Here is a 10,000-nt window from a genome sequence, read left to right as displayed (position 1 = left end):
ATTTTGACCGAACTATGGCCGACGTGCAATTACATCCGTCCCTTTTCTAATGCGGATCGATGACTGCCGCGTAGGTCTAACCCTCGAAAAATATAAATTACGACAGCTGGATCATGACTAGACGGAACGGAACGGCAGTCGAGTCGGCTGCGTTTGCTTCCATTCTTTGAGATACACGATCGTTACGAAACCTTTCCCCCCTTACTGTGGACGACTATTTTTTTTTTTTTTTTTTTTATTATTTTTTTTTTCTTTTTTTTAATTTCTTTTACCCTCGATAACTAATTGCTAATTGCAATATTTCTTTTAATTCTTTTGATAATAAATTATTTAATTATTGAGAGTATACTGATACCGATTAAAAATAAACCGACAATTGCGTTAATTAATTAATTTTCTAATTTATTATTTATTTAAAGATTTATCTGATCACTTTCTAATTACGAAGAATTAACAGGATAAACGATCAGACCGATCGAATGGATTAAACGTAAGTCCTTTTCTAAGTAGATATCATATTATTTCAATCCAGCGTATAAAATAATTCGATAATATTATTTCAATCATTGTATCACAAAAATATTGATCTTCGATTTATCGAACGATAAGTTCCCATAAGCACACAGAATAACTCAAAAATTACTTGAAAATAGGATTTACGAGGCCGATGTTATGTATGTATAAATATTCATTCCTAACAGTTTTACGAGTATAGTGAGGCAAAAATGTTGCGAAAGTTATCGGGATAAAGAAATGCCAAAAGAATAAATGAACTTAGTAAGTCCGAGGAATAGCGTTTTCTTTTTTTGTTTTCCGCTAAATCTATTTATAATCTTCGCCGGAAATACATTTTTATTCGAACAGAAATTTTTGTTTCCAAAATATAAGTCAAATCGAGCACTATATAATTCCGTTGTTTCTCGTATACTTTGTACGATTTTTCCTTTCTCTTTTATTCGAGACAAAACGATCACGTATCATCGAAAAGAAAGTTACTGTTCGACATAGCTTCTACGGCACGCGGTAACGGAAATAAGTATCCAAAAACTCTGAGAGTGTAGTTATTGGCACGGCAGCCAAGTTTTCACCGGTTCGTTTCGTCAGTGCTGCATAATTTTGGTCCGTCATCGTTTTCGAGAGAGAGAGAGAGAGGAGGGGGAGGGGAGAAGAGAGAGAGAGAGAGAAAGAGAGAGAGACAAATAGACAGATAGACAGACAGAGACAGACAGAGGGAAAGAAAGGAAATTTCCGCTTGTGCGAAAAATTTCGAGTTGAGGTCACTCATGAGTTCACTTTCACTCCATTGACCTATGACTGTCGCATTATAGATCTCTATATTTTTTTCTTTCTTTTTTCTTCAAAAAGAGTACCAACCATCTATCTAAAGAAATGTCATTGTAAGGTCAATTGAGAGAGAGAGAGAGAGAGAGAGAGAGAGAGAGAAAGAGAGAGAGAAGAAACAGTAAAAGGAGTTAATCGTTTTCGTAACGATTCAAGGTCATCAGTAGTGCAAGGTTGTGATGAAAGAAGAAAAGAATGTGTTGGTATGAAGAAAGAAAGAAAAAGAAAAAACAAAAAAAAAATAAAAAGAGAAAAACCTAGCAAAGCTGGATGATCTCCAGAAACTCTATTCTAAGCTGCACGTATCCCTTGCGTCTCGTAGGACGAAACGAAAGGTGATACCGTGTGCGCGGCACGTCCCAGATTTGTAAAGGTGTCCAAACGGAAGTGGGGATCGATGAACCGATGGAAGTGAATTGGAGCAGGAAGATAATCCAAACTGGGAGGGGGAAAGGGAAGATATAGGTAAGGTGTTCTTGGCCGGTGAACTTTCTTTTCTCAGAATTCGAAAGTTCGTCCACCTTTTTCAACAATGAAAGGAATAGGATCTAAGAGATCTCAATGAGAATCGTAAAAAATTCACCAAAATGAACGTAACGTACCTGTATTGAATATTTAATATCAAGGTTAATCATCACATCTTTTCTTTTCTTTTCTCTTCTTTAAATTCCATCCCAACTTTATGACTATAAACGAGGATGGTGTAATGGAATAGGCAAGAGTAAAAAAAAAAAAAGAAAAAAAAAAGAAAAAGAAAAAAAGAGAGACAGAAAAAAAGAGAAAGAGAGAGAGAGAGAGAGAGAGAGAAACCTTGAACGTGTCGTATATCTTGTAGTTAGAGGATGAAAGTTTCGCGTTGTCCTTACGGTAGCATAGGTTGTGGTTTCGAGGGAATTCGTTTGGGATACTAAGGGGAAGGTTGAACGAGGCTAAAGAAGGACCCTTATCTCGATGCGATAGGGTAGTTGGACCGGATGAAAAAACGTAAAGGGGGTGGTTGTGATCTACAATGAGAGGATGAAGGGGGTAGGCGAGAGACTTCGAAGGGAACGCACTCTTTTCAATAGCATACGATGAAGGGATACTCGTAGATACATACATATGTATGTATATATGTATTCGAAAAGGATCGATTCTCATAACATTCTCTATTCATTAATCTCCAATTAACAATATTAATAAAACATTGGACAAATCGTCGTAATATCGAGGAAGATTAAAGTAAAGAAAGAAAAAAAACAAAAAAAAAAAAAAAAAGAAAAAGAAAGAAAGAAAGAAAGAAAGAAAGAAAGTCGACATCGAACACGACGGTCTTATTGTTTTTATTTCTTCTTTATAATTTCTCACTTTTTCGAAAGGAATATTCTTACAGCAGCATCGAAATTTAGCAAAGTGGAGATGTCTCCGAGAGATCGATGGCATCCGTAAATTCGTCCCTTTTTTCCCCTCCTTTAAGGTTCGATCATGAAACCCTCCCTAACAAGAGGGGAAGGGTAAAAGAAGAGTGAAGAACGAGCGAAGCGAATCATAGCGTCGTCGTAACAGTAGGAGGGGTGTTGCGTACACGCTCGCTGCCGCCACCACCGTCACCGCCACCGCCACCACCGCCACCGCCACCGCCACCACCACCGCCGCCGTCATCGCCGTCATCGTCGTCATCGTCATCATCGTCATCATCGCCGCCGTCGTCGTCGCCGTCGTCGTTGTCGTCGTCCTCATCGTTCGTCGCTCGTGTCGCGCTCGTCGCTCGTGTCGCTACCGTAGTATCAGCCGAAGTTTACCGAACACACGCCGAGTACGACCGAGCGTATGCTGACTCGTCTCGAGTCGTGTTACGAGTCGTTCGCGAAGGGACGTGTGCGTTCAGTCTCTAGGTAGCCTCCGCCCGTAACGCGTCGTTCCTTCTGTTTCCTTAGTCTAGTATTTAACGCTTTAATTTATCGTCTCGCGATTTCTTCTTCCATAATCTCGCCTCTTCTTAATCTTTTCCTTTTTCTTCATCCTTCGTGCTCTAACTGTCTCTCTCTCTCTCTCTCTTTCTCTTTTTTTCTTTCTATCTATCTATCTATCTATCTATCTATCTATCTATTGATCTATCTATCTATCTCTCTCTTTTTCCTCTTTTTGAACTAATCGACGCGAAGAAAATTATACGCATACACGCGCGCACATATAAATACATAACATATACAACGTGTACGTCGAAAGAATACTCGGACATCATATATATATATATATATATATATATATATACACCAAATACGCACGTACGCATATATACAAAGAGAGAGAGAGAGAGAGAGAGAGAGACGTACGTATAAGTAGACACGCGTTAACACAAAGCTCGCACGCGAGTTCTTTCTCTTCACACGTCCTCGTTCCTCCTTCACCTCTTCTCCTCTTTCCTCCTGGAATAGAGGAAGAGACGAATGAGCGCGATACGACGTCGGTTTTCATCTTCTTCTTCGTCGTCATCGTCGTCGTCGTCGTCGTTGCCGTCGTCGCCGTCGTCGTCGTGGTGAAATTAAACGTGTGTGTTACTAACGCGTATCTCTCTCCCTTGGAAAAGCGAGAGGAAGAGAAAAAGAGAGAGTATCATTTCGAGGGAAAGGCGAAACATAAATGCCGATTTACGTGCGCCCGCGTCGTTGTACTTTTCTTTCATTGATTTCCCCTTCCGTTCCGGGCGGTGGTGCGAGAGCGTGATAAGAGTAGTAGGAGTAGAAGAAGAAGAAGAAGAAGAAGAAATAGTAGAAGAAGTAATAGAGAAAAAAGAAGACTCGTGCTGCATTCGAGAATATAGAGACAAGAAGAGGATCCTTGAGGAAAAAAGAACGTAGACCGTTCGTGGCCTGTCGCGTTTCAAAGTTTTCTTTGAAACCAGATTAAAGAAAAAGAAAAAAAAAGAGAGAGAGAGAGACATACATAAAGAGTCTCTCCGAGTGAGAAGAGAAAATAAAAAGAAATATAAATAATATTAATAATACTAAAAAAAAAAAAAAAAAAAAAAAAAAGAATAGAGAAATAAAGCAGCGAAGAAGAGGAAAGATTTTCTTTCTTTCCTTCTCGGTACTTGATTTCACGTGCGATACCGGGTAATAATAAGAAAGGAAAAAAAAAGGAAAGAAAAAAAGAAAGAAAGAAAGAAAGAAATTGGAGAACGGAAGGAAAGAAGGAAGGACAGGAGTCGAGAGAGAGAGAGAGAGAGAGAAAGAGACAGAGAGAGAGAGAGAGAGATACAGAGACAGAGATAGAGATAGAGAAAAAGGAAAAAGACAGAAAGAAACGAGAAACGAACGAACGAAGGGAAAGAAAAAAAAAACAAAATTGGACTTGTGATAAAGCGAATATAGAGACGCATTAATATACAAAGGGATAAGGGATAGCCTGGATTATTTTTTGGGGAAGTGAGAGTGAGAGAGGTGAACGAAGGACGACAGGTAAGAAGATACAAGTAAGCGTCCTCCTTTTTCTCTGTGTCATTCTTTTCTTCTCTTTCTTCTTCTTCTTCTTCTTCTTCATCATCATCTTTTTCTTTCTCTTTCTCCTCTTGACTTTTTCTTTTTATGTCCTCTCCTTTTTTTTTTTTCTCTTTCCTTCCTTTCCCCTTCCTCCCTTCTCCTGGAACGTTTGAGAGAGAGCACGTGCCACGCGAAAGTTTCGTGGAACGTCGACGAGTTGGTTCTCACCCCTCGCTCGTGCCATCTCTCTTTCTCTCTCTTTCTTTCTCTTTCTCGTTTCTTTTTCTCGCATTCTCTCTCTCTCTCTCTCTCTCTCTCTCTTTCCTTATCTTTATCTCTTTCTATGCGTGTCTAGCGTGCGCGCTTCCCCTCCCCATACTTTTTTCTCTCTCCCTCTCTTTCCTCCCTTCTCTCCCCCCCTCTCTCTTTTTCCCCTTCCGTATGCGTTGCTGCTGCTGCTGCTGCTACTGCTGCTGTTACTGCTCCTGCTGCTGCTGCGTGTCAACGCACTTATGTGTGCGTGAGATTGTGTACGCGCGCGCTTGTGCGCGTGTGCGTCGTCATGGTACTGCCTCGGGTGGAAGTGTAGTTCTCTCTTTCTCTTTCTTTCTTTCTTTTATATATATATATATATATGTATATATATACATCCATCTCGCTCACTCTCTTGGTCTTGTGTGCTCACGCCAAGTGAACAAGAGAGAGAAAGAGTGATGGAAGAACATAAAAGAAGTGGGGGAGGGGATTTGTGGCAAGGGGTGTAGGGGGGCTGTACGGCAAAGGGGAGGGTAACAGAGAGGGGCGGAGACGTTGTAGCAGCCGCGCTCGTATTGATCGGTCCCGGCCACGCGATTTTCACGATCCGTCGCCATGGCCACCTGGCCAGCGGCCGAAGATCGTATCTACCGGCGTTCGTGGAAATCGAACTTTAACCCTTGAGAAATAACCCTCCGCGTGCCTCGCGTTGTTACTACAAACAACCACTACTACTACTACTACTCTACTACTACTTCTAGTACTATCACTACTACTACTACTACTCTACTACTACTTCTAGTACTATCACTACTACTACTACTACTACTACTATCATCGTTACTCATTACTATTAGTACTACTATTGCTATTACTATGAATACTTTTTCTTTTTTAACTTTTATTCTTCTTGCTTTCGTCTTTTTCAAGATATCTCGCATACACACATACACACACCCACAATTCGGTATGATAAATTATTTCTTATTTCGTATAACTTCGGATACTATGCGAATTATTAATTTGTATAAATAAATTCGTACGACTAAAGGTACGATATTTAAAATGAGTTCTGAAAGATTGTTATTTTTTTATGCTATTCTGTTGATTGATATTTTCTTAATTATCTTGAATATTGAACGTTATTGCATTTATTAATAGTTTTACATTCATAAATGATAAATGTCGTATATGAATTTTCTTTTTTCTTTATATAAAAATTTTATCTTCCTGTGAAATATAAATATGATAGAAATTGCAAGGTTGTCTCGTATGGCGTAATTACGTAGTTCAAGTTCGCGGTTCCACGAAATTCGTTCCAATTCCGTCAGTTCTCTTTCGTTAAGGGAGTATCGCGTGTTCTTCCATTGTACTATAGCATATTTTTTCTATTTTCTTCTTTTTCACTAAAACATCGTTCGTAAAATTGTTCTATAGTTTTATTGTATAGTAAAGTCTAATCACATTGTGCGTGTGTATGTGTATATGATTATGTAGCGTCTGAAATATTTAGTCGTTTTATTGAGAAATTTCAGATTCAATTAAACGTAAAGATGAATTTGGTAAAGATATCCAAGGAATTAATATATATATATATATTATTTTCCAGGATTGGAAAAGAGGTTAAAAATGCAAAGTAGTGTATTTATTCGCATACATTTGAATTCTGATAGAGTGTAGAGTACGACGTTGTCGTCCATCGTTCGTCGTATGCCTTAAACGAAGTTGCAACCCTTTGCATAAACTTGCGTATATGCATATGTATACGTATATATATATATATATATATATATATATATATATATATGCGTGTATTTCGTTATTACATAGATATTGGTCCGCATTGTATTCATTGTTGTTACGCTGGATAAACAAAATGATGCTACTGTATTCACGCCGAAAACTCGCCATTTTGAAGTCAGAGCAACGAACTATGATAATTCCTTATGGTGTGTAGTATATCGTTTCTCTCTCTTCCTCTTTCCTTCTCCTCCCTTCTCTCTTTTTATCTATCTATCTATCTATCTATCTATCTCTTCCGGCCTCCATTGTGGAGGAGTCCTAAAATACGCGCGTCGTTGGTGAGTGCGCGCTCGCGTCGATCGATAACGACAAAGATGCGGTGCCACGATAAAACTTGCCCATAGATATACATACATAAATACATACATATATATATATATAATATATATATATATATATATATATATATATATGTATATACATATATTACATTTTTCAGCACGCGAATACTCCTACGCACGCACATGTCGACCTTTTTATTTGCATTTTCTTTCTTTTTTTATTTATTTATTTATTTATTATAGTTATTTATTTATTTATTTATTTATTCTTTTTTTTTCTTATTTGTGTAAATACCCTTAAACTATTTCTTTCTTCCTATTTATATTCCTTTCATCGCAACAACAAACAGTGTTAGTTAGGAAGAAAACGTTTCTACGTCGTTTAAACCACCTGCGGTGTGTCACTTAACTTCCTCCCGTGTTTCCCCATAATTAGAGTTATACGAAGATAATAATAACGACCTATCATTTTTCTATAGAACTATGTATGTATTTATACATATATATATATATATATATATATATATATATATATAAAATATATACATCTGTGTCGGCCGATTGAAATTTCGATCGATTTGGACGAACTTTAGCTTCTGTTTGCTCTACTCCTATGTTTTTCGAACGAATATTATATCGTGAACACTGATGATCGTAGGTGGCATGATTCCGATTAGATTCTCCGGGACCTACCCTTTGATACCCTTTTTATTATAGCCTTTTACATTTAATATTATCTTCTCATATTCCTTTTATTTTTAACTTAATCCTTTATATCACGACGAATATAGAGCAATAAAGAAATTTATTCTTTTCAACGATTTACGCTAAAATTATCTCATGTTTTTTTTTTCTGTCTCTCTCTTTTTTTTTATAATTCATTTTCCGAAAAAAAATTACATTTTCGCGTACGAAAAAACAATTTTATTATCTTACGTCGTCCTATATCTGTTTTTTCTTCCAGTTAAAAATGAGAGTGTGAGAGGAGGGGGGGAGGAGTAGGAGAAAAAGAAAAAAAATACACACACACACAATTGCCCATCGAGCAAGTACAATACGGACTCTCTTTCATATCGCTTTTGCTCTTTACCGCTTTTCATTTCGCCGTATGTTGAGATCCTAGTCGGTGCCCCATCTGCCAGTGGTTCTCAATATTATCCAAAATTAAATATTACTTTAGTCAATTTTTGAAAAAAGATGGAAGAAAATGTTTTCTTTATCTTCTACCCCGGCTCGTACTTATTCAAGTACAACTTTTTAACAATCTTCCCGTTTAATCCAAATTATTAATATAGTACAAAAGCTCTCACATATTGAGAACCTTCATAAAATACTATGGGAATCGCCATTGCCCTCTGAGGAACATAATAGAAACCTATCTATCTATTACCCCCAGGACATCGTGGACAGCTCGCGTTTGGGGTGCCCACCAACGGGTGGTGGTGGCGATGGTGGTAGTAGTAGTAGGTAGTAGTAGTAATAGTAGTAGTAGTGAAAGTGACTGCTTCGACTCGCTTGTCTGCGTTTGCCTGCGTGCGTCCATATATTTACGCGAGTTCCATATGAAGGGACCCTAAGGACAGCTGATGGCCGCGTACGTTGTTCGCGAGGCAGTGAAGAGCGATCGAGGTGGGTCGAGGGGTCTGGGGGAGAGGAAGGGGAAAGGAAAGGGGCTGGACGGTAGGAGAGACCGAAGGGAAGTTGTGACGGCGGTGCAAAAAGGATAGAAAAAGAAAGGGAGAGAAAGAGGGAATTAAAATATACCTAGCCGGCTCGTGCTGCTGATATATACACACACACATATATATATATATATATAAGTATGATGTATGTATGATGTCCGTAGCAGCTGTGTATACATACTCGCTTCTCTCTCTCTCTCTCTCTCTCTCTCTTTCTCTCTCTCTTATATGTAACACACCCTATATAGCAGTGTTTCTCAACGAATAGTTCACTGCCCAACCCCATCTCCCTACTCTCTATCCATCTCTAACCATCATGATGTATTACGTACAAGACTTTTCTTTTTTTAACACGTTGATCGGCCCATATTACCCGATTTTGGGTGACAGGTAAAGTTCCAAATTAGCCACGTCAACCGTATATACGGGTGTGACATTTCATGTATATATATATATATATATATATACACACCGGGTTTATATAAAGTCCGGTAACATTGGTAAAATTGAGATACGTCGTACGATGGAACACGCTATATAAGAGATGTCAATTTCGTACGTACTAGATATCATTTTTTAAGGTATACTCTCAAAATTTCTTTTCGCACATGACATTGTCGAGATTCTACGTTCGAATGCATTCGTTTGCTGCATCGTTAATTAAAATCTTTTTCTTTTTCTTTTTTTTTTTTTTTTTTTTTTTTTTTAATCCCACTCAACTGCATTATCCTCGGCATTATATCGATTTCGATTTATTCTTGAATAGACTATTCTTGTAAAATCCATATCATCGTATTATTCTCTCTCGCTATTATGTTAAGTTTGTCAAAATCCGAATTAGAATCAGATGATATACGTAATTCTGTTTGTTTCTTTTTCTTTCTTTTTCCTTTCTTCTTCTTCTTCTTTTTTTTTTTTTTTTAATTAGAAAACTCGTTATTTCGGAAGTTTCCGAATTACAAATTCTGTAAGATTTTTTCCTCGCTGTATCCGATTTTTTGACAATTTTTAATTTATTTTTTTTTTTTTGCCCAACATTACAACTACAAGGAAAAATGATATAAATATCGTTAAGAAAAAAAAAAGAAAAAAAAAAAAAAAAAAAAATATGACCATGCTCGAAAATTTTTTCATTTTCGTTTGTTTAGAATCTTTTATATCCTCTTTTCGAATATTA

At 37.5% G+C, this 10,000-nt stretch overlaps 1 protein-coding gene across 6 annotated transcripts in view; it reads left to right on the top strand.

Moving 5' to 3' along the window:
• Positions 1-10,000, top strand: part of LOC124949389 (ELAV-like protein 2) — a 34,157-nt gene that overhangs the window by 13,643 nt on the left and 10,514 nt on the right. Inside the window, exon 1 of one of the 6 annotated variants that reach the window (XM_047494387.1) lies at positions 2,617-4,795. The exons of 4 other annotated variants lie outside the window; for them this stretch is intronic. The gene's annotated coding sequence lies outside the window, so the exon portion shown is untranslated. Of the gene's footprint in view, positions 1-2,616; positions 4,796-10,000 lie in introns of those variants that run through there. One more of the 6 variants, XM_047494386.1, reaches the window with a different exon arrangement.

This window comes from Vespa velutina, chromosome 5 (assembly GCF_912470025.1).
Source record: "Vespa velutina chromosome 5, iVesVel2.1, whole genome shotgun sequence".
Classification (NCBI taxonomy): domain Eukaryota; kingdom Metazoa; phylum Arthropoda; class Insecta; order Hymenoptera; family Vespidae; genus Vespa; species Vespa velutina.
This window is presented reverse-complemented; position numbering and strand designations above follow the sequence as displayed.